Source organism: Delphinapterus leucas, chromosome 14 (genome assembly GCF_059928025.1).
Source record: "Delphinapterus leucas isolate spDelLeu-1000000601 "Yukka" chromosome 14, BTC_Dleu_Yukka2, whole genome shotgun sequence".
NCBI classification, from domain to species: domain Eukaryota; kingdom Metazoa; phylum Chordata; class Mammalia; order Artiodactyla; family Monodontidae; genus Delphinapterus; species Delphinapterus leucas.
In genome coordinates, this window is record NC_143142.1 from 33,714,502 (window position 1) to 33,741,658 (window position 27,157).

The 27,157-nt window shown below is 38.8% G+C and overlaps 2 pseudogenes; both read right to left on the reverse strand.

Annotated features, from left to right (window-relative positions):
• Window positions 1-1,376: 1,376 nt before the first annotated feature.
• LOC111163061 (serine/threonine-protein phosphatase 2A catalytic subunit beta isoform pseudogene) lies at window positions 1,377-3,745 on the reverse strand (annotated as a pseudogene).
• A 13,540-nt stretch (window positions 3,746-17,285) lies between these two features.
• On the reverse strand, window positions 17,286-18,560 carry LOC111162918 (serine/arginine-rich splicing factor 10 pseudogene; annotated as a pseudogene).
• Window positions 18,561-27,157: the final 8,597 nt, after the last annotated feature.

The window sequence follows — 27,157 nt, forward strand, 5'->3', positions numbered from 1 at the left end:
AGAGCACTGTCATTCCTTGGCAATTTTATTGGATTTTCCTCTTGGCTGCTTTATCGTTGTTTTGGAAAACTTGTTTTTCTTCTAAGTCCTGGCAGTGTGAATGGAGAAAACCAACGTCTTCCTTCCATTGTTAGTGATTTCTCCTTTGTTTCCGAAAGATAAATCGAGCCTTCTATGATGGTTTATAAATTTTTGATGATGTTACCTAAACACTTTATTGGTATAAATAGGATTTTGATTGAGCAGGAGCTGTAAGTGCTTTACTTAAACATATCCATTATTGGACCCCATGAAGAGTTTAAGCCCATAGGATATTTGTCTTTCTCTGTCTGAGTTACTAGGTCCATCCATGTTGCCACAAATGGCATTATGTAGTTGTTTTTTTTTAAAAATTTTATGGCTGAGTCATATTCCATTGTATGTTTATACCACATGTCAGTCATTTTTTTAAAAAATTTGTTTATTTTAGGCTGCATTGGGTCTTTGTTGCTGTGTGCAGGCTTTCTCTAGTTGCGGCAAGTGGGGGCTACTCTTCGTTGCTGTGTGCAGGCTTCTCATTGCATTGGCTTCTCTTGTTGTGGAGCACGGGCTTCAGTAGTTGTGGTACATGGGCTCAGTAGTTGTGGCTTGCAGGCTCTAGAGCTCAGGCTCAGTAGTTGTGGCGCACGGGCTTAGTTGCTCCGTGGCATGTGGGATCTTCCCGGACCAGGGCTTGAACCTCTGTCCCCTGCATTGGTAGGCGGATTCTTAACCACTGTGCCACCAGGGAAGCCCCCCCACCCCCGCCTTTATTTTTGTTTAAAATGGAAAGTTCATTTGCTCAGTACACCAAATAGAATGCAAGTACTGTCATGATAAATATACAGAAATATGCAAATCAACATAAAATAGTAATTTAGGTTAAATGAAGGGAAATCTCTTTAAATGTTATGACAACATACTCCTAAGAATCTTTCTTTCAGTTAATTATACATTTCAATAAAATAAACGGTAATGAATTAAGTGGAAGTTAGCTTGTGAATTTTTCTTAAAAATAAAAATCCAACCCTATTTATCCATGTCAGTTAAACACTCTAACTAAAATTTCCAAGTAAGTGCAAAAGTAGATGGAGTTAGTTATCTTTTTTGCTTGAACAGTTCCAAGGAAAATGGTTCCTACAAATACAGCAGGCAAACTGTTACAACCGACCGATCTAGAACATAGTGTTGAACTAATTTCGGTCTGAAGTTGTGCTAAATGCTCATCATTAGTATGGCACAGTTTGGTCCATGATATGGTTTAGTGCCAAGACAGATCCCAATTTGTTACAGAAACACATAGATTACTGTTGCTTTTTTTGGTTTTATTTTATGTGTGTGTGTGTGTGTGTGTGTGTGTGTGTGTGTGTGTGTGTATTTTTTTTAAGCCAGGTATACTTCCACATACAAAGGCAGGTTTTCCCAGGAGGAATTTACAGAAAGTAGTCTGGGGTGCTGTGGATCACATGAGGCTCTCCATGATGAGGGGCTGGGTCAAACTAAGGGAAGGAACATTTCAAAGTGTCATCTAATTCCATGATAGCAGCCTGGTTCCCACAACGATAACAGTAATTGGATGCACTGAAAATGGTAACCACGTTCCGATCGTGACACCAGTTGTATCCCTCCGTTACAAGGTGGTGAGCACGAGAAACCACTGTGAGACCACTGGCATGGTTAAATGTTTCAGAAATATCTTGTCCAAATGTGTAGCCAGCCCCGAGTGGTGAAATACCCCACCCACCATGGTCATCTGGATCTGACCATTACAGATCACACATTGGGCCCTCATGTGGGACTTCTTGTAAACGATCCAGCGCTCTTACATGATCCAGTGTATCTATGGATGGGGAGAGGCCACCATGGAGGCAGAATATCTGTCCATCTACTAAAGCTGTAAGTGGCAGATAAACAGATCTGTAAAATATTTCCAAACATCGGCATTTCCATACTTTCGCAGACATTCATCATAAAAGCCATATACTTGGGTAACTTGTCGGCTTTCGTGGTTTCCTCTCAATATTGTAGTATGTTCTGGATAACACACGTTTAATGCCACAAGAAGAGTCACAGTCTCCACAGAATAATAACCTCTGTCTCCATAGTCACCCATGAATAGATAGTTTGTATCTGGTGATTTCCCACCAATTTTAAAGAGTTCCATAAGATCATGGAATTGACCATGCACATCTCGACAGATGGTAACAGGACAATGGACCTCTTGCACATTTGATTCTTTTGTTAAAATTTCCTTAGCCTTTTCGCACAGCGTCTGCACCTGGTTCTCTCTAAGTACTTTACACTTGTTCAGGTGCTCGACCCACTGGTCCAGCTCCTTGGTGAACGCCTTGTCGTCCATGGTGGCCCGAGTCCCTCCCCTGCTGCTCCTGCCCCGGGCGCCGGTTCCCTCGCCCAGCGCCACCACCGCCGCCAGCTCCCACATATCAGTCATATGTGGAATCTAATTTTTTAAAAAATGATATAAATGAACTTATTTACAAAACAGAAACAGAGTCACAGATTTCTAAAACAAACTTACAGTTACCAAAGGGGAAACATGGTGGGCAGGGATAAATTAGGAGCTTGGGAGTAACATACACACACTACTAAATGTGAAATAGATAACTAAAAAGGATCTACTGTATAGCACAGGGAGCTCTACCCAATATTCTGTAATAACCTATATGGGAAAAGAATCTGAAAAAAGAATGAATATATGCATAACTAAATCACTTTCCTGTATGCCTGAAACGAACACAACATTGTAAATCAACTATATTCCAATAAAATTTAAAAAAATATGTTAATGAAAAGAAAAAAAGAGTTTAAGCCCCTAGGTTTAAAGAGAGAAGCCAGCTTCCTTTCAGAAAGATACCCCAAACAGAACTAGTTTGTCATCATTTAACTTTACATCCCCACATAGCAGTAATTCTCAACCTCGTGTAGGCATTGGAAACATCTAGGGAACTTTGAAAACATACCGATCTCAGGCTCTGTCCTAGACCACCTCATCTTCACCTGTAGGGTGGGTTCAGGTGTGAGCATTTACAAAGCTTGCCAAATGATTCTAGGGCACGTCTAGGGATGAGAACTGAGGGCCCATGACACTGGTTCTCAGAGTATGGTCTCTGGACCAGCAGCATCGCATCATCTGGGAACTTGTCAGAGATGCAAATACTTGGGCCCATCTCGGACTCACTGAATCAGCAGTTCTGGAGGTGGGGCTCAGAAGCCACATTTTAACAAGCTCTCCAGGTGATTATCACCCACGTTAACATTTCAGAACGATTGGCCTTTAGGTTCCTACCTCCAGCCAAATACTTACGTTTGTATGTCTCTGCCGAGAGTTCCCAGGCAATCACGCTTGGGAATTGCTACTTTCCATGGAGGGAAAGACATACAACATCACTGCTTGAAACAAGGGATTGTTGCTCGAGTTTCCCTAACTTGGCCATGTTCTCCTGCTTTCCAGACCACTTCCCTGGGAGCTTTCCACCCTTGCCTACTTCTAGAAATGTTTCTGTGAGCTTCTGACTTTCTCCTCGCTCCCAAAGTCATCTTGCATGTTTTGAGCTTCTGGGCTGCTTGTTCTGGCCACCTTTCCTGGAGTTTGCTGGTTTCTAGCCACCTAGCTGTGTGTGTCTGTGTGTCCATCTACTTGGCTCTGAGGCATATGAGCCCCTCCCAGCTCTTCTGCATTGCAAGCCCGTCCGCAACTTCCCTGGTTGTACTTCCTGTCTCCGTGACCTGCCGCTATCCAGGCTCTGGGTGCAAGTTTAATCTTTTCATGTTTTGGGAGAGGGAAGTGAAACAAAGACTTCAGAATTGAAGCAGCTAGCTTTCATCTCTCCAGAATGAGATTTTTGTTGAGTGATTTTATGACTGTGATTAAAGAGTTATGTATTTGTAGAACGTCTGGATCGATTGCATTCAAATATACCCAAACTCTTTTCAGAGTTCAGTGATGGATGCAGCTGAATCCTGGTGATTTTCCATCAGTGCCCTCCCTCCTTTGATGTGGGGATTGAGAGATGACTGACTGCCCTGACCTCTTTTGTGACCATTTGAACTTTATCGACTTGGGAACTTCTCTTCTACCTTGTCCATTGTTTTCTGGGATTGTGGGAGTTATCTTTCCAGACCCCCTAGTCCTTCCCTTTTCATTTTACGAGAATACATTTCCATTATTCTGAAGTTTATGTCAGTCTTTTTATGTGACTGTATTTTTTGTTGCATGTACATTATCTTCCTAGTTACCGCTCGAGTCCAAAACCTGGGCGATTTCTGAGGTAGCTTTCAGGTGAGTGAAAAGAGAAATGGCTTCTATTTTGACTTCTTCATATCCATTCGTAAATTTTACTAACCGCCCACCTTTATTCTCTGTTATTCTGTAACAGCCAACCTATTATTCTCACAAATCAACTTCCCTTCCACAAGCCAGCAACCTCCAGCCTACCTGGTCTCTTCACTGTCTATTTTTCATTGCTAATCCAAGAGCCTCCTTTCCTGCTCATTCTGTTTTCCTATTCACCCTCCTCCAAACAATCCTCTGAAGTTATATTAGATAAATCCTTTTGAAACGTTTCTTTTAGCTGAATTTCCAAATTAATTTGTTTGATGTCTTGCCCTCGTGACCTATTAGATGAAGTTCAACTCTGCAGTATGGCATTTAAGGTCTCTTATGACCTGGTCAGGTATACTTTCCCAGGCTTAACTCTTTAATTTGTAATTTTTATACAATTTTAAGGTTATTTTCTATTTACAGTTATCACAAAATATTGGCTGTATTGCCCGTGTTGTACAATACATCCTTGAGCCCATCTTACACCCAGTGGTTTGTGCCTCCCCTCCCCCACCCCTATATCGCCCCTCCCCCATCTCGCCACTGGTAACCACTAGTTTGTTCTCCTTCTCTGTGAATCTGCTTCTTTTTTGTTATATTCACTATTTTGTGGACTTTTTTAGATTCAACATATAAGTGATATCATACAGTATTTGTCTTTCTCTGTCTGACTTACTTCACTTAGCATAATGCCTTCCAAGTCCATCCATGTTGCTGCAAATGGCAACATTTCATTCTTTTTTATGGCTGAGTCATATTCCATCACACATATATATATATATATATATATAGAGAGAGAGAGAGAGACACACACACACACACACACACACACACACACACACACACACATACATCTTCTTTATCCAGTCTTCTGTCAATGGACATTTAGGTTGTTTCCATGTCTTGGCAATTGTAAATAGTGCTGCTATGAACATTGAGGTGAATGTATCTTCTTGAATTAGTGTTTTTGGTTTTTTCAGATACATACCCAGAAGTGGGATTGCTGAGTCATATGGTGGCTCTATTTTTAGTTTTTTGAGAAACCTCCATTCAGTTCTCCATAGTGTCTCAGTCTTAACTCTCAATCCTCCACCTCATGTATGTAGTTGTATGCTTCAGACTGCCTTATATGTAATTCCTCAAATCATGTTATCTCTTATCACGTTTCTGTCTCTGTGTGGCCTCTGTGGTTTCCTCGTCTTGGTATGCCCTTACTTACTTTTCTGCCTGGCAGACATCTAAGCATTGCTCAGGGTGGCTCAAGTTTCCCTCCCACAGCTTCCCGGGAAGTTTTACACACCGCTTCCTCTGGTTCCAACAGTATCTTACGTGTACTTACTACACATAGTGTAAGACTTTGCCGCCATGCTGGTCTCTTCATGAGCTGGTTGAGAAGAACTGACTTCTTGCAGGACCAACAGGAGAAACATTCATCCCCCAGATAAGTGGAGAATTGGGAACACCAGACGATGCTGTTGGAACAAATGGAAAGCATGTGGGTCCCAGGGTGGGTGAACTGGGTGATGGAGGCCCAGTGGTATGAGAGTGATGTGCAGACTATTTCTATAATCTGGACAGATTCAGGAAAAATGAGGGTTTGGGAAAAAAGTTCAAAAACCAGATTATAGCTCAAAAAACAAAGTGAGAGAGAGGCAGAGTTAGCGTGACTGTTATCTTTTCTTGCTTAGCCAGTCACTCACTACAAAACTTAGTGATACAAAAAACCATTTTATCACGCTGACAGATTCTGTGGGTCAAGAATTCAGACAGGACATAACACACTTGTTGGAGAGATGTGTGTAGATGAGTGTCTGTGACATAAAGCAGCAGAGGAAAATGCTGTTGTATAGGGACATGATGCTTTGGGGGGAAGGCACCTGCTTTAATTCCTAAAATAGAAAATAGGATGGAGAAGATGATGGAAGAGATACCTTTGGGGTTGGGCTCTGGAGGAGACGTCTCATAGCCAGGTGCAAGTTCAAGGGCTGGGTGAGGAAACAAAATGGGTAAACGTGTTTAGATAGTGGTGAATAATTTGTGATGGTTGGAATGAAAGGTGTGTGGCAAGATATACATTGTAGAGAAGCTTTGGGACATAAACTAAAGAGCTTAATTTTATTTATTATTATATGCAGCAAAGGATGATTGACTTTGTTGTTTTCTTTAGCAGAGCTCACTTTCTAGAGCCCAACCAGACTTTGATACTAGCATATACTAGAAATGTCTGAAGAAGGAATAGGTGAGTCAAGTAGGTGGGTGTAGGGGTTTGTGTCGCCAGATCTCTAACAAGTAAGATGCTTTCAGGTTCTGTTGCGATTATAGACTAAATTGTTAAAGAGATAAAGAGTATCGTTGCCCTTGGCTCACCAGGGATCTTTCGGAATAGGTACTTACTTGGTTGTGACAGGGAAGGAAGGTCTGTGAGGGCTGCTCTATTTACAGTGGCTAGAATAATGTCTAGTATATTTATAAAAATCAGAATAACAAATGAAAATGAGAATTTTTGTACGCGTCTCAATCAGTCTATGGACCCATTTTCCTTTAACCTCTTCAGAAACAAGGTATTCCTGGTGGAACTTCGTGGTTTTCAGAAGTTTGGGTTTGGTGCTTGATTTCTACAAGTTATTTGAATACTTTTTGTTAACAGTTGATTATTAGGTAAAAAAGTTGTTCCCAAGAGGAAACTTAAATTAGGTAGAATTATACTATGCTGGAACAGAAAATGTTTCCAGAGAGCTTTGACCCACTTCTGGTGCTTTATTACAGATGAATAAGTTGAGGTCTAGAGAAGTTAAGTGACTTTAACCACAGTCATCTAGCTGGTAAATGTTGAAGCCAAGAATAGGAGTTGACTTCTAATTGACGATTGGTATTACTTCCATTGTGTAAAGCTGCACGCCACTTCGATTTTCAAGTCCAATCTTAGCTTGAACTGTAGGAGAAAAAAAATCTCCATCTGGCTCTGCTAAATTCCCAGAGGAAAATTTAAATCCTAGGGTGGCAGAACTCAGGAACGGAGAGGAAATTAACATTGTCTTTAGTTAAATAAGTGAGTGTTTAGAAAAGACACATGCGGACACGTGTACATTTTTCTTGCGGGTTTGTTTTCAAGAATTAAATTCAGGTAGACTGGACACTGCCTAAGGTAGAAGGCTTGGAGATTTATACAATTATAAGAATATTCTGTAGAAAAGCCCCAAGAGATTGTTCCTTACGACCTGTATTTTCAGGTTGAAAGAAGAAGATCCTCAGAGAGATTAAGTGACATGTCCAAGGTCACAGAACAATAAGTGACTCTTTCAGAAATGGAAACCAGAACTCTTAATTTGGGAGAAGTGAATATTGCTTTTCAGGTATAAAATGTGTAGCCTTAAAGGAAATGTTTGGGTTTAAAGTGGTGTATTTAAAAAATATTTTAATCGTTAAATGTCTGTTTATAATATGAAACATAACAGCTTAACACGTCCCACAAACATGACGTCCACGAACAGGAAGAGCCTCATCACCAGCCATGAGATGCTCCCCATGCCCTTGGCTTCCTACATTCGGTCCCCATCCTCCATCCTCCACAGTGAACTACTCTGTGTAGCTTTCCTCTCTGTATTCTCTGTTCTTTATTCCTTGACCATTATATGCATTATTGCTAAAAATCTATTTCTTAAAAATTCTGCTTGCTTTTGAACTTGATCAAAATGACAGCAAAATGTTCGTATTCTTCTGCACCTTGCTTTTTTTATCCAGCGGTATGCTCTGAAGATCCGGCCACGCTGACGGACATGGTCAGTCTATTGCAGTGATGTGCAAACTCCAGCTATGCACAGTTCATTCATCTCTTCTCTCATTTTTGTGTATTTGGTTTATTTGACAGTTGCTTTTGTTTGTTTGTTTTTGCTGTCACCAACCAGGCTGCCACAGACATTCTTAGGCATGTCTCGTGATAAATCTCTGGGAAAGGCTGGGCTGGGCAGTGTCCCACCTTTTCAAGATGATGCCCAGCTGTTTTGTAAAGTGGCTGTGCCACTTGGGACTCCCACCAGTGGCATCTCAGAGTCCCCAGTGTTCTAAGTCCTTGCCAACACTTAGTGTCACCAGCCTTCTTAATTTTTGCCAATCTGGTGGGTGGATATTAGCATTCAAAGGGGGTTTTTATTGTGATTTGGGGTCTAATATTTTTCTGTTAGAAATAAATGGACAATATTGCAAGGGGATGTCAGAATAAGACATTTTATAAATACTCACTTTAGGCAAAATGACTAAGAAAAACAACACAGTCACATGAAGAAAGTATAAAATGCGAGAAGAGAGATATTTTCGCACATTTAGCGTGATGGGTGTTGATATATTCAGCAATCACACTTTCATGTTCGTTAATATTTAATGATAATCTTGAATTAATTAAGTGAAGTTCAATTTATTCATAGTTATTCATTTTATCCTGATGTTTTAACTCATCCTGGAAGAGAATATAGTAAGGTGGGATTTATATATATATATATATATATATATATATATATATACACACACACACACACACACACATTAACATTTATATATACGTAAATGACTCAGGATGAAATCATATACTGACCTGAATAGATTACATTGCAAGGTTTACAGAAGTAATAACACTGTAACTCTTTGGGCTGTTTTGAGATTTTCACCGTTTAATTTTTTTAAAACCCTCTTAGATCCTTGGTTGAAAAGTGTCCTGCCCGTGCTTATTATGTGACATTTGATGACCCCAGTGATGTGACCCAGGCTCTCTTGGTTCATGTTATAGACTGTTTTCTACCCCAGTGGGATCTGATCAGGTAGCACCAACTTCCTGTTTTAATGTGATGGTAAAATTATGGAATCCCTGGTACCCATTTCTACCCTCCACTGATCAAGTAAGAGCACTTTTGCTATAATAACTTGTTACCAAAGGTAGATGATCAAACTCAGAGAAGTGGAACATCTTTTGATAAAGATCCAATAAATGCCCAAAGTTAAATGAGTTTTAATAAATGTCTCCCTCTATGAGCACAGATCTGCACGGTTTATATTCCTGTTTGACAGAAAAGGTCCTCTTTGTATTGTGAAGTTATTTTGTAATAAGACATTGAGCATGGACACAATGGGGTCACTTCAGGTGTTACGATCGCCTTAAGGATTTGGGATGGTTACCTAGCAAGAATCAGAAGGGACAGAGTTAGGAGACCAAGTTTATTTTAGGATCCACTCGGAGCTCAGCGTTTAACCTGGGACCATCCTAGAGTTTCTAAAGCAATGGACCCAAGCAGCAGATGGTTTTTCTATCTGAAGTTGGATTGAACAGGCATAGGCATGCTGGATTCCCACCCACCCCTCCTACTCTCTTTTTTTTTTTTTTTTTTGTGGTACACGGGCCTCTTGGTGTTGTGGCCTCTCCTGTTGCGGAGCACAGGCTCCGGACGCGCAGGCTCAGCAGCCATGGCTCACGGGCCCAGCCGCTCCGCGGCATGTGGGATCCTCCCGGACCGGGGCACAAACCCATGTCCCCTGCATCGGCAGGCAGACTCTCAACCACTGCGCCACCAGGGAAGCCCCCCTCCTACTCTCTTTAGGTTGGGTCTCACCCTTTGATGGCAGCAAGGGACATGATCCAAATTTCAAGATGTGAAAATTGCCAGAAGCCATCCAACTGACCAAAGCCTCCGAAAGAATAAGCTCTCCTAATCCTAGCTGCCTTCATTGCATCTTGAGGCCTAGCATAAAAGCTGGGGTGATGTGGATTCCCAGACACCTATCTTACTTATGTTGGCAGGTCTGCGGGATTCTAGAAGGTTCGGATTTGACAAGTTGAGTATAGCCAAGGGTGTCCCTTGGGGTTCTGTCCTTTGTTGATTGCATAACTCCCTTCCCAACTCCACCACCAACCTTCACCCAAGGTGGACCTCACCCATCTGCTTGTTGCTCTGTTCCCATTTATTCTTTGCTTCCTCTGCATGTGGCCTGGCTCCATATGGTATCCCGAGCCTGGGAAAGCCGTCTCTGCTCCATTTGCTTAATTAGTCTCCAACTGTGTCTATGGCTCACCTTGTTCTTATGTTTACAAGATTATAAGAACTCTGAAACTTTCCCTTCCTAGTTTTCCTGCATCTTCAGGTATAACACCAAACTACAATTTCCCAAATCCACTACATTAAGGCATTCTGTTTCCACTAACCCAAAATCTGTAATGATAGTTCTACAATCTATAATATAAACATTAATCATCTCATAATCCTTTCTCAACAAATGATCTTCTTAACCAAATACATTTTGTATACTTGTCATTTAATCTAATATCTTTCCTTTCTCATTGTATTTCCCTTCTGATTACTGCTACTCGGTATTCTTGAAAGTACCCAATCACATTTTGTTGGTTTTGCATGATTTCAGATCTAATTGAGGAGATAATGCATATGTAAAGGAAAACATAGCAATTTATTAATACCTAGAAAATTTACGGAGATCTTATTTTGTCCTCGGAAGATGATAGTTTGCCATGTGTGTGATGTGTATTATCATTTAATTCTTACAGTGAGTCACTGATGCAGTAACGTTATTATCCCCACCTTATAGATATGGAAACTGAGCCATGTAATGGTCCATGATCACACAGGAAGTAGCTTGTGGAACCAGTAGAGAGAGGGTGCAAATAGGAGATATCTGTCCACGTCCCAACATTCTTCATCTCTGGTCTCTACTTCTTTATCAATATGATACATGTTTCATCCTCTTTAAACCTTTTCTGAACAAGACAGGTCTTTTAATTGTTAAAGGTATAGTTGAGCTATAGTTGAGCTATAGTTGAGCTATAGTTGATTTACAATACTGTATTAGTTGCAGATGTACAGAGAAGTGGTTCAGTTTTATATATATATAATCTTTTTCAGATTCTTTTCCATGATAGGTTATTATAAGATATTGAATGTAGTTCCTGTGCTATACAGTAGGTCCTTGTTTTTATCTATTGTATACGTAGTGGTGTGTATCTGTTAATCCCATATCCCTAATTTATCCCTCCCCTTTTCCCCTTAAAATGGGTCTTTTAAATAAATTAATCTGTTCCTTGGTCTGAGAGAATGGCAGAAAGTAGTATAAGAATTCAAAAGCAGAAGCAATCACAGCCAGCACTTATATGTAAAAAGAGGCTTTCTGGACTCTAGCTCAAAGGCATGAGTAGGACAGGACTTTCAAATGCCTTATCAAGACCACTTGGGGCGAGACTTTGAAGTGGAAGACGTCTTCTCCCACAGTGGCCTCAAATCCGGCCATCCTGATGTCCTACTTGTATTGAGTTAGGGTAATTGGGGGACCACAAAGGATCAGCAGTTTGTGTGCACGTAGAGTGTCAGTTGTGTTGTCACATGACCAACACAACCATCATCCAGGCACCCTGCTCCTCTGAGAACCTGGATCTTATCTATGCTTCATCGGCTTCTGGGTGCTGTGATTTCCTTTTGCTATTACGTTTCCCTGCAAGTGAATATGATCTTATCCATTTTGCAGGAAAAATGCTGGGAATGCAGGATAAATGACTGATTTTATCCTTGAAATTACAAAGGTCCCTCTATCCCAGTGACTATGATCACTTTTTCTTATCTTTATATCAAGTGTATATGAATTGAAATTTATATTTTAAAAAGTTGATAATGCTGAAACCGGGAAGATGGCATAACCAGCAGAAACAGAAGAGATGAATTCTAGCAAATGTGTGTTAATCTTTTACACTTTCTCTAAACTGGAATGAGGAACTTGGGGTCCTGAGATAGGGGATGCAGCATGTTATCAACTCAGTTGTTTATCTGGAGTCATGTAAAATTAGAAAGGAGGACAAGTTTGCTTAGGTTCCCTCCCCATCTGCAAGGATCCTACTGCATCCTTTTAAGACTCTCCACCAACCTTCACCGAGTGCCTCGTAAATACATGTGGCTTCAAATTCTCTGCCCTTTGCTTCCCCAGGCAGCCATAAGATCTCTGACCATCTCCACTGACGTATTGTCCCCTGCCCTCAGGGTCCCTGCAGTGTGTCACCTTCCCAGGACATCTGTAAATATTGCTCTGGAATAGGCAACCTTTAAAGCATCTTCTGAACCGACAGAATTGAAGCAGCTTTTCCATGATGAGTTTCTGTATTAGAAGCTCATTCAGGAAGCACTGAGTTCTCATCCAGAACAAACAGCGGTATGAATGAGCACATCTGCCCTGTTTTCTAGCAAATTCTGTTGAGAAAATATGAATTCGGAAAAATTTCTCGTAGATTGTTTGTGATGTGAGTGAAGTTGAATCATTTTATTACACTTTGTTGTACAAGGCTGAGGGTTCCAACCTACAGTACAATCTAGGAAAACCATTCCTGTAGCTTGATGTGAAAGACCTTGCACTTAGTAGGCAAACAGAGGGTCCTAGTGAATTTAGAAAAAAATAGCTGCCTAATTACTGTCATAGTTAAATGAATTGTGAACTACTTCTCGCCTTAATATTGATGCAAGTGTTCTGCCAGTGAACATGGCACAACTTTCATTATTCATTTTATGAAGATCTACATAAAGTTCTCCATAAAAACTCGAAGAGGACATTTTTTTATTAATCAGTTTTCCAGATGAGGAAGCAAATACCTGTAGAAGTGAATATTTACTGGTTTTGGAAGAATTGGTGGGTCACATTTAATGATAGCAAAAGAGCAATTTCATGATATTTTTTTAGGTTTGAGCTATAAAGTATACTCTGTCCTAGTAGTGTATAAAAGATCACTCTTTTACGAGTTAGATATCAATCAAAATAAATCTTGAAAGATGCATTTTGTGGGCACTAACATCACTAATCATGATGCTTAATAAGATCAGAGCCTCTTCCAGAAACAATTAAATTTTATAATTTATGTGTATAAGTTTGTAGATGTAATTCATTCAGTCTCATTTACCAAGCATACATACACATAATTGGCTTTTTAAAATGGCCTGTAGAGTATATTCACAGCTATAGGCTAGTTTTTTCTTAAATAGTGAATGTTTACTACACTTAGGAATAAACGTTTTATTCTCACTTATTATATAAATAGATAATGCTAGTATTAATATTTTTACTTAGGTGGCTCAAATTTCTTTCACATTTGGACTTTGTTATATTTAGAAAAAAGATATTTGGCTTTTATCCCCAAATTCATTTGTATATATTGTTTTATAGTTTTCTTTTTTATCTATCAAAAGATAGATATCTATCAAAAGAAAATTTATGGCTAATTTTCCAGTGAAATGTCTGAAACTGAGGGTTATAAATATATTTGAAGAAAAGTTAATATGTTTCTGATACATTAATTCACTTTTCAGTTATTTAAAAATATTATAAGTAAGCTCACTGAAGAAAAATTCAAAATTATAAATAAAATGAATTGATAAAATCCCAGTGATCCTATTAATATTAATATTTGTATGATCAACTCATTGAGATTATTTTAGATGTACCTTTTTATTTACTAAAATACCATACATGTCATTTAAAAAACTTTTTATTTGAGGATATTGTGAATCCTTTTACATGCTATAAACATGGAGTTATATTACCAATTTTGATGGCTATACATGTCTGATTCAATATATATATGTATATATGCATGTGTATATATCTATATCTATATATATATATATACATACACACACATAATTTAAATCCTATTTAAGCCCCTATTGTTGAGCATTTTAGGCTAAATCCAGGTTTTCTTTTCAAATAATAAAAAAGACAGTGGTGAACATACTTGCACATTCTATGAACCACATCTCTTTTGGGGATAAAGTTCTAAACTTGCAATTGTTTTATTAAAGGCAATATACACATTTTCAAGCCTTTTTTTTTTTTTAGCTTTGCCAAATTGTTTTCCAAAGAGATCATGCCAATTAACTTTTGTTAATAGTGTGTGAATATCCTTTCCCCAATCCCTTGCTAACAGTGAGTCTTATTATTTTATATTTTTTACAGAATGCTTGTAGTGAGCTGAATGGTGGCCCCCCAAAAGATATGTCCACGTTCTAACTCCAGAACCTGTCAATAACACCTAAAATGGCAAAAGAATGAACATGGCCTTGTAATGCAAGGATGTGACTAAGTTAACAATCTTGAGAGGAGGAGTGTATTCTATATTATCTATCTGAGCCCTAAATGCAATCACATAAGAAAGAGGCAGGCAGAGGGAGTTTTGAGAGGGATACTGAGGAGGAGAAAATACTGGGAATACAGAGCAGAGATGCTGTCACAAGCCAAGGAGTGCTGACAACCGTTAGAATTTGGAAGAGGGAAGGAATAGATTCTCCCCTAGAAGCTCCCTGGGGAATGTGGCCCTTTCAGCACTTTGATTTCAGACTTCTGGCCTCCAGAAATGTGACGGTATACATTTCAGTTGTTTTAAGCCGTGAAGTGTGTGATGATTTGCTACAGCAGCCCCAGGAAGTTAGTCCAGTGCTGTACAGAATCCACTGTTTATGAAGAGGTATTATTACAGTTTGAAGGGAACATTTCTGAACCAAATTCTCAAACATCATCAATAACCTGGTCAAGTTGCCACTTCATCTTTAATATCTGCTTATAATTCTCTCTCATCACCTTGGTTGTCTTCAGTTACCAGAACCTTGGGTTACCTCTTTTGTCTCTGTCCACAACTAAATTCTCCTCCCTCAGAAAGAATCACCCGTGCCTGAGATGTCAGTTACTTCTCTGCACTGAGACCTAAATTCTTCTTCTTCACATGTCACTGCTGAGGTGTGACCAGACAGTGGCTTTCTGGATAGCTTATTAGCACCTCCAAACCAGCGTACCTACTGCTAAACTCTCTGTCTTGCTCCGTGTACTGTATTGTCTATCGTGGTGATTCATACGTTTCTCCACCCAGATGTTTAAGCCAGAATCATGCGTCTTAATGATCACCTCCACGTGGAATCGCTCACAAGGCACTCTTGATGAGCATTCTTTTTTTTTTCCTTTTGCGGTACGCGGGCCTCTCACTGTTGTGGCCTCTCCCGTTGCGGAGCAACAGGCTCCGGACACGCAGGCTCAGCGGCCATGGCTCACGGGCCCAGCCACTCCGCGGCAGGTGGGATCTTCCCGGACTGGGGCACGAACCCGTGTCCCCTGCATCGGCAGGCGGACTCTCAACCACTGCGCCACCAGGGAAGCCCGATAAGCATTCTTAATATCCCTGTCCGTTCCATCTGGATTACGTGATGAGACACCACCATGTATCGTATCTGTCAGAGTTGCCATCTTCGTCCCTTGTACTGCCCCCAGCCCCAGACACCTAGTAAATATCCTAGTAAATATCCTGTATAGTGAAGCCAGAAACTTGTAACAAAAACTGGCTGTGTCACTTTGTCATTCAGCACCTCATTACAAGATAAAATATAAACTCTTAGGAATGACAAATGTGGTCTTTGCATCTCTTGTTCCTGCCATCATACCTACCTGTCTTTGGAAAACTGCGCTCGAATAATTTGAACCAACTGCAGCTTCCCAGTTTGCATGCCACAGCTTCCAGCTTTGCTCAAGCCATTCTGTCCTTGGAATGTCTCCTTTAATTTAGATAACTACTGACTCCTTAAACCTTGATAAGAGGTCTCCTATATCTGAGAAGTTTGCTTAATTCCCCCACTTTGGTATAGCGGCATTTCCCTGTGGTCCCAGTTTGATACTGGGAGTGGTAACTTTGATAAATCTGTTTGTCTTCCCATTAAATTGTGAGGTTCTTGAGGTTAAGGGCTGTTTGTCATTCTTATCTCCAGTTCTACCAAGATGTCTACTAATTATTAGAAATTAACAAAAACTTAGCTGATATATATTAAGTACTTAATTTATGCCAGACACTGTGCTAAGGGTTCTACATAACCACATCTAATCTTACAACACCCCCAGGAAGTTCCCTTCATTTTATAGGTGAGGAGTTTGATCCACTGAGAAGTTAAGCGAATTGCCTGATACACATTTAGTACAAAGTGGGCCCATATTTGAATACTGGTGGTCTGACTTCAGAGTCATTTTTCTAATATAATCCTTTCAATACCATAAATTTCCTTCTAAGCATTGCTTTAGCTGCATCCCACAAAATTTGGTATGTTGGGCTTTCATTTTCTTTCAATTCAAAATATTTAAAATGTTCCCTGACATTTCCTATTTGGCTCATAGGTTATTTAGAGGATATACTTTATATTATTAATATAGTTTGTCCTTTACTGATACATTAGATTTATTTTATTTATTTTTTCCTTCATTTTGCCTTTATTATAGCATGTTTGCTTAATTTACAGCAAGCAGAAAATAAGCTGGATCTTGTTTTGATCCAAACATTGATGTTTTAAAGGTTGTACACAATATTGGTTAAAAAGAACATATAAAAATACCTTTCTAGAAGCTTCTATAAGAAAGAAAATACAAAGTTTAACCCCACAACTTTCCTCTTTGCTAGAACTGCAGACTACTGCTACAGTTTTAAGTAGATTTTTTGTTGTTTAAACTATACGTCCAGGAAAATCTAAAAAAATTAAAGAAACGTGCATATAAATGATTGCATAGCAGAACATGAACATTAACTGCAAACAGTAAAGAAGTGAACGTTAGAAATACTATCAAATATACAAAGGTGCTAGAATCAATCCCTTAAACACATTCCACAAACAGTATTTAAAAACCATCTTTTGTTCTTTACAGGCAAGGCCTAGATTACTAAAACCAAAATTGAAAAAAGTAATCCTCTAAAAGGAATGGTTTTCCTACAACATTTCTTACTTATTATGCCTGTAAGCAAGCAATCTAAAATTTTTAAAGGTGCCAGCTTTTATTCTGAAATGAGATTGGACACGTCAAGTCACTTTTTATTGCCCCCAAATGATCTCGTAGAGAGATGTTAGAAATTACAAAGAGTTAGGGTATTATTTTCATCAGGTTCTACATTGATAATCAAAAACTCAAGAGATGTGACTTTCTTAAAATTAATTTTTTCCAGAATTATTTTAAATCTCATGGCACCACAGAATCACTTAGAATGGGAGTGGTGTCTTTTAACTTGCCTCACATTAAATAAACTGAGGTGCGAAGAACAAGCCTCCTTCATAAACATATGGGCAAATTTTGGTACAAATGCACACACCAAGTGCTTTTTTAAAAATTTTTTTGTGATACGCGGGCCTCTCACTGTTGTGGCCTCGTCCGTTGCGGAGCACAGGCTCCAGACGCGCAGGCTCAGCGGCCATGGCTCACGGGCCCGGCTGCTCCGCGGCATGTGAGATCTTCCTGGACCGGGGCACGAACCCGTGTCCCCTGCATCGGCAGGTGGACTCCCAACCACTGCGCCACCAGGGAAGCCCCAGACTGTGATCTTGACTGAGATTTGGATCTAGGTGGTTCTTTTTTCCTTGATTCCTTTTCATGTCTTGAGCCAGACATATAATGTGTTTTGGAATGTGTTTTAGCGGTGCCTCTAGTTTTGGTGTGTGGTGCAGACCTAGAACGTGATTTAGCCTTCATTTCTTTCTTGGGCCGGGATTTGGACCGTGATCTTGAATTGGATTTGGATCTTGAAAAAGATCGATTTTGGTGTTTGAATCTATCATTGTCGGAATGGCTTCTGCTACGCCGTGCTCTTCCAGTCAGTCTACTGTTTCTAGGACTATAAGATCTTCTATAGTTGTAATCAAAGGAAGGACTTCTTGATCTCCTTCTTTCAGTAACTTCGGCTTCTAGAACGTCTGTATCTGTCATAATCATCATAGAGTGAAGAGCTATACACATTCCTCCCTTCCTTGGCTTTCATCTGATTTGGAGTCTTTTGATCCCCCTGTGCAAATGTATTTCACTTTGGCGTCCACAAATCCATTTTCTGTCCAAATTATGTAAAACATCTTCTGCGTCACGAACATCCTCAAATTGAACATATGCAGATCCTCTTGGACGGCGAGTGTAGGAATCAAGTGGAACATACACATCAACTATAGGACCATAACGGCCGAATTCGTGTCGCAAATCTTCAGACCTGGTATCGTCCGCAAGTTCCTCACAAAGAGAGACGTGTTGGGGGGACGCAAGTACGGGGACATGACGGTGGCGTGAGTCTCAGCAGGGACACTAAGGGACTCATCAAACCATCTGCACCTCCAGCGCCGGGTCCTCAAGACACAGCCAGAGAGCTCCACTATGACCTATTTTATTTATTTTCTATGGAAGTGTAATTAATTTACAATGTTATGTTAGTTTCAAGCATACAGCAAAGTGATTCCATTATACAGATGAATACATATGTATTCTTTTTCATATTCTTTTCCATTATAGGTTATTACAAGGTATTGAGTATAGTTCCCTGTTATATATAGTAGGTCCTACTTTATATTATTTTTATTGTTTCAAAATTTTAAGTTTTCTCAATAAGCCAGCACATAGTATATGTTGGTGAATGTTTCATGTGAAATTGAAGAGATTATGTGTTCTGCTGTTGTCCAGAGGGGTGTTCTGTAAATGTAAACAGAAATTATGTCAAATAAGTTGATTGCATTGTTTAGGTCTTCTGTGATCTTACTAATGTACTCTGTACTTGTTCTATCCCTTCGAGAAGAATGGTGAAGTCTTCAACTATAGTTGTGGATTTGTCTGTTTCTCTTTTCAGTTTTTGCTTCATGTATCTTGACGTTCTATTGTAAGGTGCATATGCATTTAGGATTGTTGTGTCTTTTTGGAGAATTAACCCCTTTATCATGCCACGATGTCCCTCTTTATGGCTAATAATATTCCTTTTTCTGAAGTCTTTATCTGTTATTAATACAGCAACTTCAGCTTTCTTTTGGTTAGTGTTTATGTAGTTCATTTTTTTATCCTTTTTAAACTATCTGTATCTTTGAACTGTGTTTCTTGCAGACGGCATATATTTGGTTGTTATTTTTTATTTTTTACTGTCTGTCTTTTAAGCTGCTTTCTATTTGTTCCATCTGTGGTTTCTTCTTTTTTCTTTTATTATATTCTCTAATAAGCAGCATGTTTTATAATTTCATTTTATCTGTTATATTAGCTTCTTTATTCATTTGTGCTAATGTCCTAGTGTTTGCCCTATGATTTGCAATACACTACATCTTTAATTAATTAGAGCCACCCATCAGATGTCATTTTATCATTTCACACATGTTATGTAAGGTCTTTCAAGGATCTTACAACAATATATTCTCTATTCCTCTCTTCCATCTTTTGTGCTTTTTTTCCCATAAATTTTACTTTTGCGTATGCTTTAAGCATACAATATGTTGCTACTATATTTTACTTTAGACAGTTTTATTTTCAATCAATTAAAAATAAGAAAAAAAGAATTTTATGTTATATTCACTGACTCCATTTTCAACACCATTTCTTTGTGTCAATCCAGATTTGTTTCCTCTCATATTCCTTCTGCCCGAAGAATTTCCCTTACCACTGTTTGTAGGGAAGGTCTGCTGGCAATGAATTATCTCAGTTTTTCTTTTTCTGAGAGTGTCTTTACTTCTTCATTTTTGAAAAATATTTTCACTGGGTGTAGAGTTTTGGGTTGACTTTTTTTTTCTCCTTCAGCACTGCATTGTCTTCTAGCTACAATAAGTCCACTGTAATTTTAATCTTTGTTCCTCTGCATAGAATGTGCCTTTTTCTATAACTGCTGTCAAGATTTCCTTTTTTTTCTAAAGTGGAATTTGTTTTCTTTTTATCCTTCCTGTGTTCTCTGAATTTCTTGGATCTGTGTTTGCTTAGTGTCTGGGTTTTCTGTGTATGTGTGAATATTCTTTTTTTAAAATTTAATTTAATTTTTATTCTATATTGGAGTATAGTTGATTTACAATGTTGAGTTGGTTTCAGGTATACAGCAAAGTGATTCAGTTATAAATATACATATATCCATTCTTTTTCAGTTTCTTTCCCCATATAGGTTATTACAGAATATTGAGTAGAGTTCCCTGTGCTATACAGTAGGTCCTTATTGTTTATTGATTTTATATATAGTAGTGTGTATATGTTAACCCCAAACTCCTAATTTATTCCTCCTTCACCCCCCACACTTCCCCTTTGGTAACCATAAGTTTGTTTTCCAAGTCTGTTTCTGTTTTTGTAAATAGGTTCATTTGTATCTTTTTTTTTTAGATTCTACATATGAGTGGTATTATATGATATTTGTCTTTCTCTGTCTGACTTACTTCACTTAGTATGATAATCTTTAAGTCCATCCATGTTGCTGCAAATGGCATTATTTCATTCATTTTTATAGCTAATATTCCTTAGTGTCCATTTTTAATTTTGGAAAATTCTTGGCCATTATTTCCTCAAATATTAGTTCTGCCCTGGGAACTAATATTTCCTTCTGGGATTCTCCTTCTGGGATTCCAATTACATAGTGTATTAAACCATTTGATATTGTCTCACCACTCCTGGATACCCTGTTACGTCCCTCACGCACATGTGTGCACATGCACACACACACACACACACACACACACCACACTTTATTTCTGTATTCTGGTTTGAGAATTTCCTATTGATGTATCTTCAAGTTCCTTGATTTTTTCTTCAACTATGTTGAGTGAATCTGTTGACGCCATTCCTCACCTATTTTACTGTGGATTTTTAAAGTTCTGGCATTTTCATTTGGTTCTTTCTTATAGTTTCCACCTTTCTGCTGAACCTTCTAATCTGAGCTTACGTGCAATCCTCCTTTTTCAGTAGATTCTTTGACATATCAATCATAGTTATTTTAAATTTCCTATCAGGAAGTTTCACCATCTGTGTCATAGTTGATTCTGGTTCTGCCAATTGCTTTGTCTATTGGGAGTGTGTTGTTTTTTCTTGCGTTTTCATATGCCCCGTATTTTTTGTTGTTGTTGATATTTGGATACCTTGTGTAGTTCAGTAGAGACTGAGGTAAACAGTTTTCATGCTTAGAAACAGGCATGCCTTTCCTTTTTTCTAGCCCTTTCATGTGAGAGTTTGAGAAATCTAGTTAGGATGTAGGTTACGCTTGAAGTTTGTTGTCTCTATCATGAACCTCAGTGAGCCATGAGCTTCAAATTCCTCCAGTGGTACCTTGTGTTCAGGATCAGGCTGGGCTGTCAGAGGTGTTTTGTTTTTCCTCAATGTCTGCTCTGTTCTCAGCTTGAGATTTCTTCTTTGCTGAACCTCATATCAGGTCTCCTTCCATACTTTTGTTCCTCTTTGAGCAGTGTTCTCTATGACTTGTTACTTGAACTCTATTAGCATTTAGCATCACTACTGAGTGGAGACTGTATCCCTGGGTGTTTGGGGCGTGGCCTCCTGAGATCTTCTGCCACTTCCCCATCTGTAATTCTGAGCCCAGCGTGTTTTCTTTCTCCTCCCTCAAGAGTAGGTCGTTGGCTGTTCTGTTTCATTTGTTTTCTTCCCATGGCTGCAGTGGGGTTTTTTCCAATACTCAAGGCTGGTGGGGTTAGTTCCTCTACTTCCAGAAGATTAATGCTTTAGTTCTGTAGGAGAGATAGAGGGGAAGGTTCCAGGTGGAGTTCTGTGTTCTTCCCATGGGAGTTGCTATTCCCTTTCCCAGGTATGCATTACAAAAGACGCTTTACTTAGACATTTTCTCAGCTTTTCTGTGAGCACTTGGTGGGGATTTGTGGAGACATGGACCTGAAGGTGGCTGGACTCCTCTAATTTCTGTGACCTCTAGGGGCTTCTAAATCTCTTGCCACTTCACCCCTAGCTTCCGCCCTGACTGAAGTCTTCTTCCTGGTGCCTGGATGTGTCTCTCACAAGTACGCACAGCTCATATTATTTCTCCTTGCAGTCAGCTGTCTTTCCTCAGATGTGAGGCCAGTTGTTTGCCTCACAACCTCAGCTCTCCTGTGGGTACAAAACAGTCATGAATTTTCAATGTGTCCAGATTTTTACTGTAAGTGTGGCAGTACTCTTTTTCTTCCTTTCCATATCCCTGAGTGGAAATTTAAAGTCCCCAGAGCTCTTATTTTCTTACTAAATCATTAAACTAAGGCAGCATTTACCAAACCTTAAAGTTTCAGGACTCTGTTACATAAAATTTATTGAAAACCCCAAAGCTCTTTCATTTCTGTAATAGATGATAGATAGATAGATATTTACTGTATTAGAAATTAAAACATATTTTAAAATAATTTATTAATTAAGTTAAAAATAAAACCAATAAACCCATTATATATTAACATAACTTTTTTGGAAAATTAAACACATTTATAGAACAAAATATATTTAGCGATAAACATTTTACTGATTGTTTTATAATGTTCCAAATCTATTTGCTGCCTGGTTTAAGAGACAGTGCAGTTGGAATTTCATATCTCCTTTCTGCATTCAGTGGGTTGCTGTGTGACATCATATAACCTCTGGAAAATTCCACTGTAAACTCATGAAGGAATGAGAGTGAAAAGTAGAAATGATGTTTTAGCATTATTATGAAAATAGGTTTGACTTTGCAGACCTGAACAAGATGGGGTTGACCTCCCCCAATGGGAAGAAATGAAACTATATACCCCTCACACAAAATGAATATTTATCAAGTCCCAGTGTGTTAGAAGCTTCCGTTTTCTTATAACATACTACACTTCTGAGATCTTAGGAAAGAGAAAAATACAAAGGCAAATGTGGATCTAGTAAAGGACTGAAGTCATGTTTGAACCTAGGTCCACCTGACTCTAAGCCTATGGTCTGTCTCCCATGCCCTTCTGTCTTGGATGGATTGGAAAACAGGCACACCAGAGTGCACTCCACAGTTAGCACTTGTTTCCTATAGCATCTACACTGGTCTTCCCCAAACTGGGAACAGCATCTTGCACCCTCTGTAGCTACAGATAATGTTTAGAAGATTGTTGGATCTTCTAGAAAGGTAAGTCATGAGCATCACCTTTGGATATTTAGAACCTGTATAGGTCTGTATGTATACAGGCAATTCATAGGTTTCTTACTGTTTCATATATTAACCAAGCACGTTTAATACTTTTCAGAAGTTCCCCTTGTATGTTGTTTTACAAATATCTTATGGATATCAACATGGAACTTTTATTTTTCGTGAGTGAAAGGAATTAAAAATCTGGAATTTGTTATCAATAAAATGCACCTGTTTTGATATTAGGAGACTGTTAGCAGTCTCACCTTGGTACAGCTCATCTTTGGAACTTGCAATTATTGTAAGTTATTCACGAAGGATGTAATTGTCAGGACACCTGATAATATAGAGTGAGAGGACAGGCAACATTATATGATGGAGTGTGAACCTGTGCTTTGTTCTTTCTTCGAGTCCGCTGCATCTTTGTTGAATTTCATGATGTATTAATACGTCACTACACGTTTAGGTCCTGAAGCATGAAATGTATTCTAGCCAGAATGCTTGCCAAGATACTAGTGCCAGAGTTGGAACGCTAGAGTGTGTTTATTGAACAACATTAACATACTAAATAGGGTTGCAGGTTTATATTTTCCTGTGAAGCCTCAAAGTGATTAAAAGAGGAGAGAGGGAAAGAGAACTGACAGGTTCTGTAAAAACTAAAACGGAATCAATTCTCAGGCACACACCAATATCATTCATAATGCAAATGTCCATGGTATAAATAGCCTGCTTTATTGAACTCCTACTGTGTTTCATTTTGTTAAGCTCTTTCCTGACATTGTTTCTGTCCTTCACAACTACCCTTGAGGTGGGTGATGCTCCCATTTTACAGATGAAAAAACTGAGGTTCAGAGACATAAGAAACTTAGTCCCAAACCCAAAATTAGTAAGTGACAGAGCTTATATTTGAGCTTGTATCAGCTGAGGTGCAAAATCTATCCATGTCACTTACATTCCACCAATCTTTTTTTTTTTTTTTTGCAACAGTAGAGAAAAGGTAAGCCAAATTTATAGTCGAAATATTAATATTTGTGCTTAGAAACTTGAGTTGTTAATTCTCTATTAAAAGGCAATTCATTATGCAGGATTATATCCTAAGGATTTGACAAATCTGTAACCTGATTCATTGCATACAAGTTTTCTGATTTAAAAAATTTAATTTACTAAGGTTTTTCAGTGAGTATGAGACAGAGACAGGGTACTTGATTTAAAAGCTCTTTGAAAATTATTAATTGACAAAAAATTGTTCCTCTGATATTAGCAGCTGTTATGTAAACATCACGTCCTTGGCCATAAGCAGGAGGAGGGGTGGGAAATTGTATTTCAGTGGACCTAGTGTTCAATCTAGTTTTATATAATAATGTCACAAAATCCTGTACAGTGAGCATCATCTTCTCTTTAGAGACAAAGAACTATAGATTCAGATGAGAACCAACTTGTGCAAATTGATGCATCTCATAATTGGCAAAGTCAGAATTCATATATGAGAATATCACACGTTCATTGGACAATAAGAAGATGCCAGCAACCCTCACTTTGCTGAGAGGGACTATCGTCTCTACGTTACTTATTATGATTCTTGTAACAGAGTAAACATTTGTCATAATCACATTGATTATATACTATACTAAGCATCCCGTAAACATAACTCTTTCATGTACTCCAAATCCAAACAATTAGGTAACTTTATGTACTTTTTTATGAGTAAAACAAGATAAACTATTTCATCTTTATTTTGAAAGGCAATTTCCAGGACATGTCCTGGCAGTAGTTTAAATTTACTTTAATGTCTTCATAAAAACGAACCAAAATAAACATGTTATTGAATATTTTCTGTATTCTATCTTAGCGTTGTCTTAGGTCTTTAAATGGATTTTCTTATTTGATAATCACAAAAATTCCATTTGGTACTGTTTTTAGTCATATTAGAGATGGAAGAAGTGAGGTCCATAGAGTTGTGTAACTCTCACCACCTTCACATGGTTAGTCTAAGTCTGGCATTGAACACACAGTGTCAGATTCAGAGCCTAAGGATGAAGAATGGTAATCGGTACTCATTTTGATGATCTTGTGGCACCTCAAAAGAGAAATCCTTTCTGGATTGTCAAGAAGGATTGTGAAATGTAGGTTTCTAAAAAACCTTCTTGAGGTATAGAATATATAAATAGAATGCAGTAAACACAGTTTCCAGCTGGATGAATTTTCAATGATCACATCCACGTCAATAGCCTCCAGATAAGAAGCAGAGCATTATTAGTTCTCTGGGAGCCCCTTATTCCCTCTTCGAGCCATTACCACCCTTCCAAGGAAACCTCTGTCCTATACCTAACACTATGTTTGTTCTGCCTGAGTTTGAACTTTATAAAAAATATCCAGTGTGTGTTCTTTTGTTTTTTTCTGGAAATCTTATACTTTATATTTTTTAATACCTTTATTGGAATATAATTGCTTTACAGTGCTGTGTTAGTTTCTGTTGTACAACAAAGTAAATCAGCTACATGAATACATATATCCCCATATCCCCTCCCTCTTGAGCCTCCCTCCCACCCTTCCTATCCCACTCCTCTAGGTCATCACAGGGCATTGAGCTGATCTCCATGTGCTACGCAGCTGCTTCCCACTAGCCATCCTTTTTACATTTGGTAGTGTATATATGTCAGTGCTACTCTCTCACTTCGTCCCAGCTTTCCCTTCACCCGCTGTGTCCTCAAGTCCATTCTCTACATCTGTGTCTTTATTCCTGTCCTGCCCCTAGGATCATCAGAAGCATTTTATTTTTTATATTCCATATATATGTGTTAGCATACGGTATTTGTTTTTCTCTTTCTGACTTACCTCACTCTGTATGACAGACTCTAGGTCCATCCACCTCATTACAGATAACTCAGTTTCGTTCCTTTTTATGGCTGAGTAATATTCCATTGTATATATGTGCCACATCTTCTTTATCCACTCACCTGTCGATGGACATTTAGGTTGCTTCCATGTCCTGGCTATTGTAATTAGAGATGCAATGAACATTTTGGTACATGACTCTTTTTGAATTATGGTTTTCTCAGGGTATATGCCCAGTAGTGGGATTGCTGGGTCATGTGGTAGTTCTATTTTTTGTTTTTTAAGGAACCTCCATACTGTTCTCCATAGTGGCTGCACCAATTTACATTCCCACCAACAGTGAAGGAGGGTTCCTGTTCTTTTGCATTTGGCTTCTAACTTAGAAACTGACCCTGAGATGCAGACTCACATGCTGGAAGTGTACTGGGAAGTCCTCTTGGCAACTTCACCTGGAGGGAGTGGGTGAAGGAGGTTTCAGCAGGAGGAAACTGAATTGAGATGCAGTTGCACCCAAGACCTGAGCCAGTCCCACATGGAACTCCAGGGCTGGGTGGCCAGGATGGGCAAGAGTCCCTGTACCTCTACCTTGGCCATCTCAGTCTTGAAGGGGGGATTGAGGACTCTTAGAGTCCACCCACTGGACCATTGAGATTCGCTCCATTCATTTACCCTTGTGGGAAAAAGCTCCCCAAGGGGAAAGGGGGGATAAATTGGAAATTTGGGATTAACAGATACACACAACCATGCATAAAATAGATAAACAACAAGGACCTTCTGTATAGAATAGGGAACTATACTCAGTATCTTGTAATAGCCTATGATGGAAAAGAATCTGAAAAAGAATATATGTATATGAATCACTTTGCTGTATACCTGAAACGTTGTAAACCAACTATACTTTAAAAAGAGGGAAGATAGAAAATCAGAGGTTAAAAAACAAACAAACAAAAAACCTAAGCAATAATAAACTTAAAAAAAAAAAAACCTCCTCCAGGATTTTGGTTGGTCTGTTTTCTCAAGAAAACTTGCAAGAGGAGGTCTAGTGGGGTAAAATAAAGCCCTTTCTTCAGCAGCTGGTCTCTGGG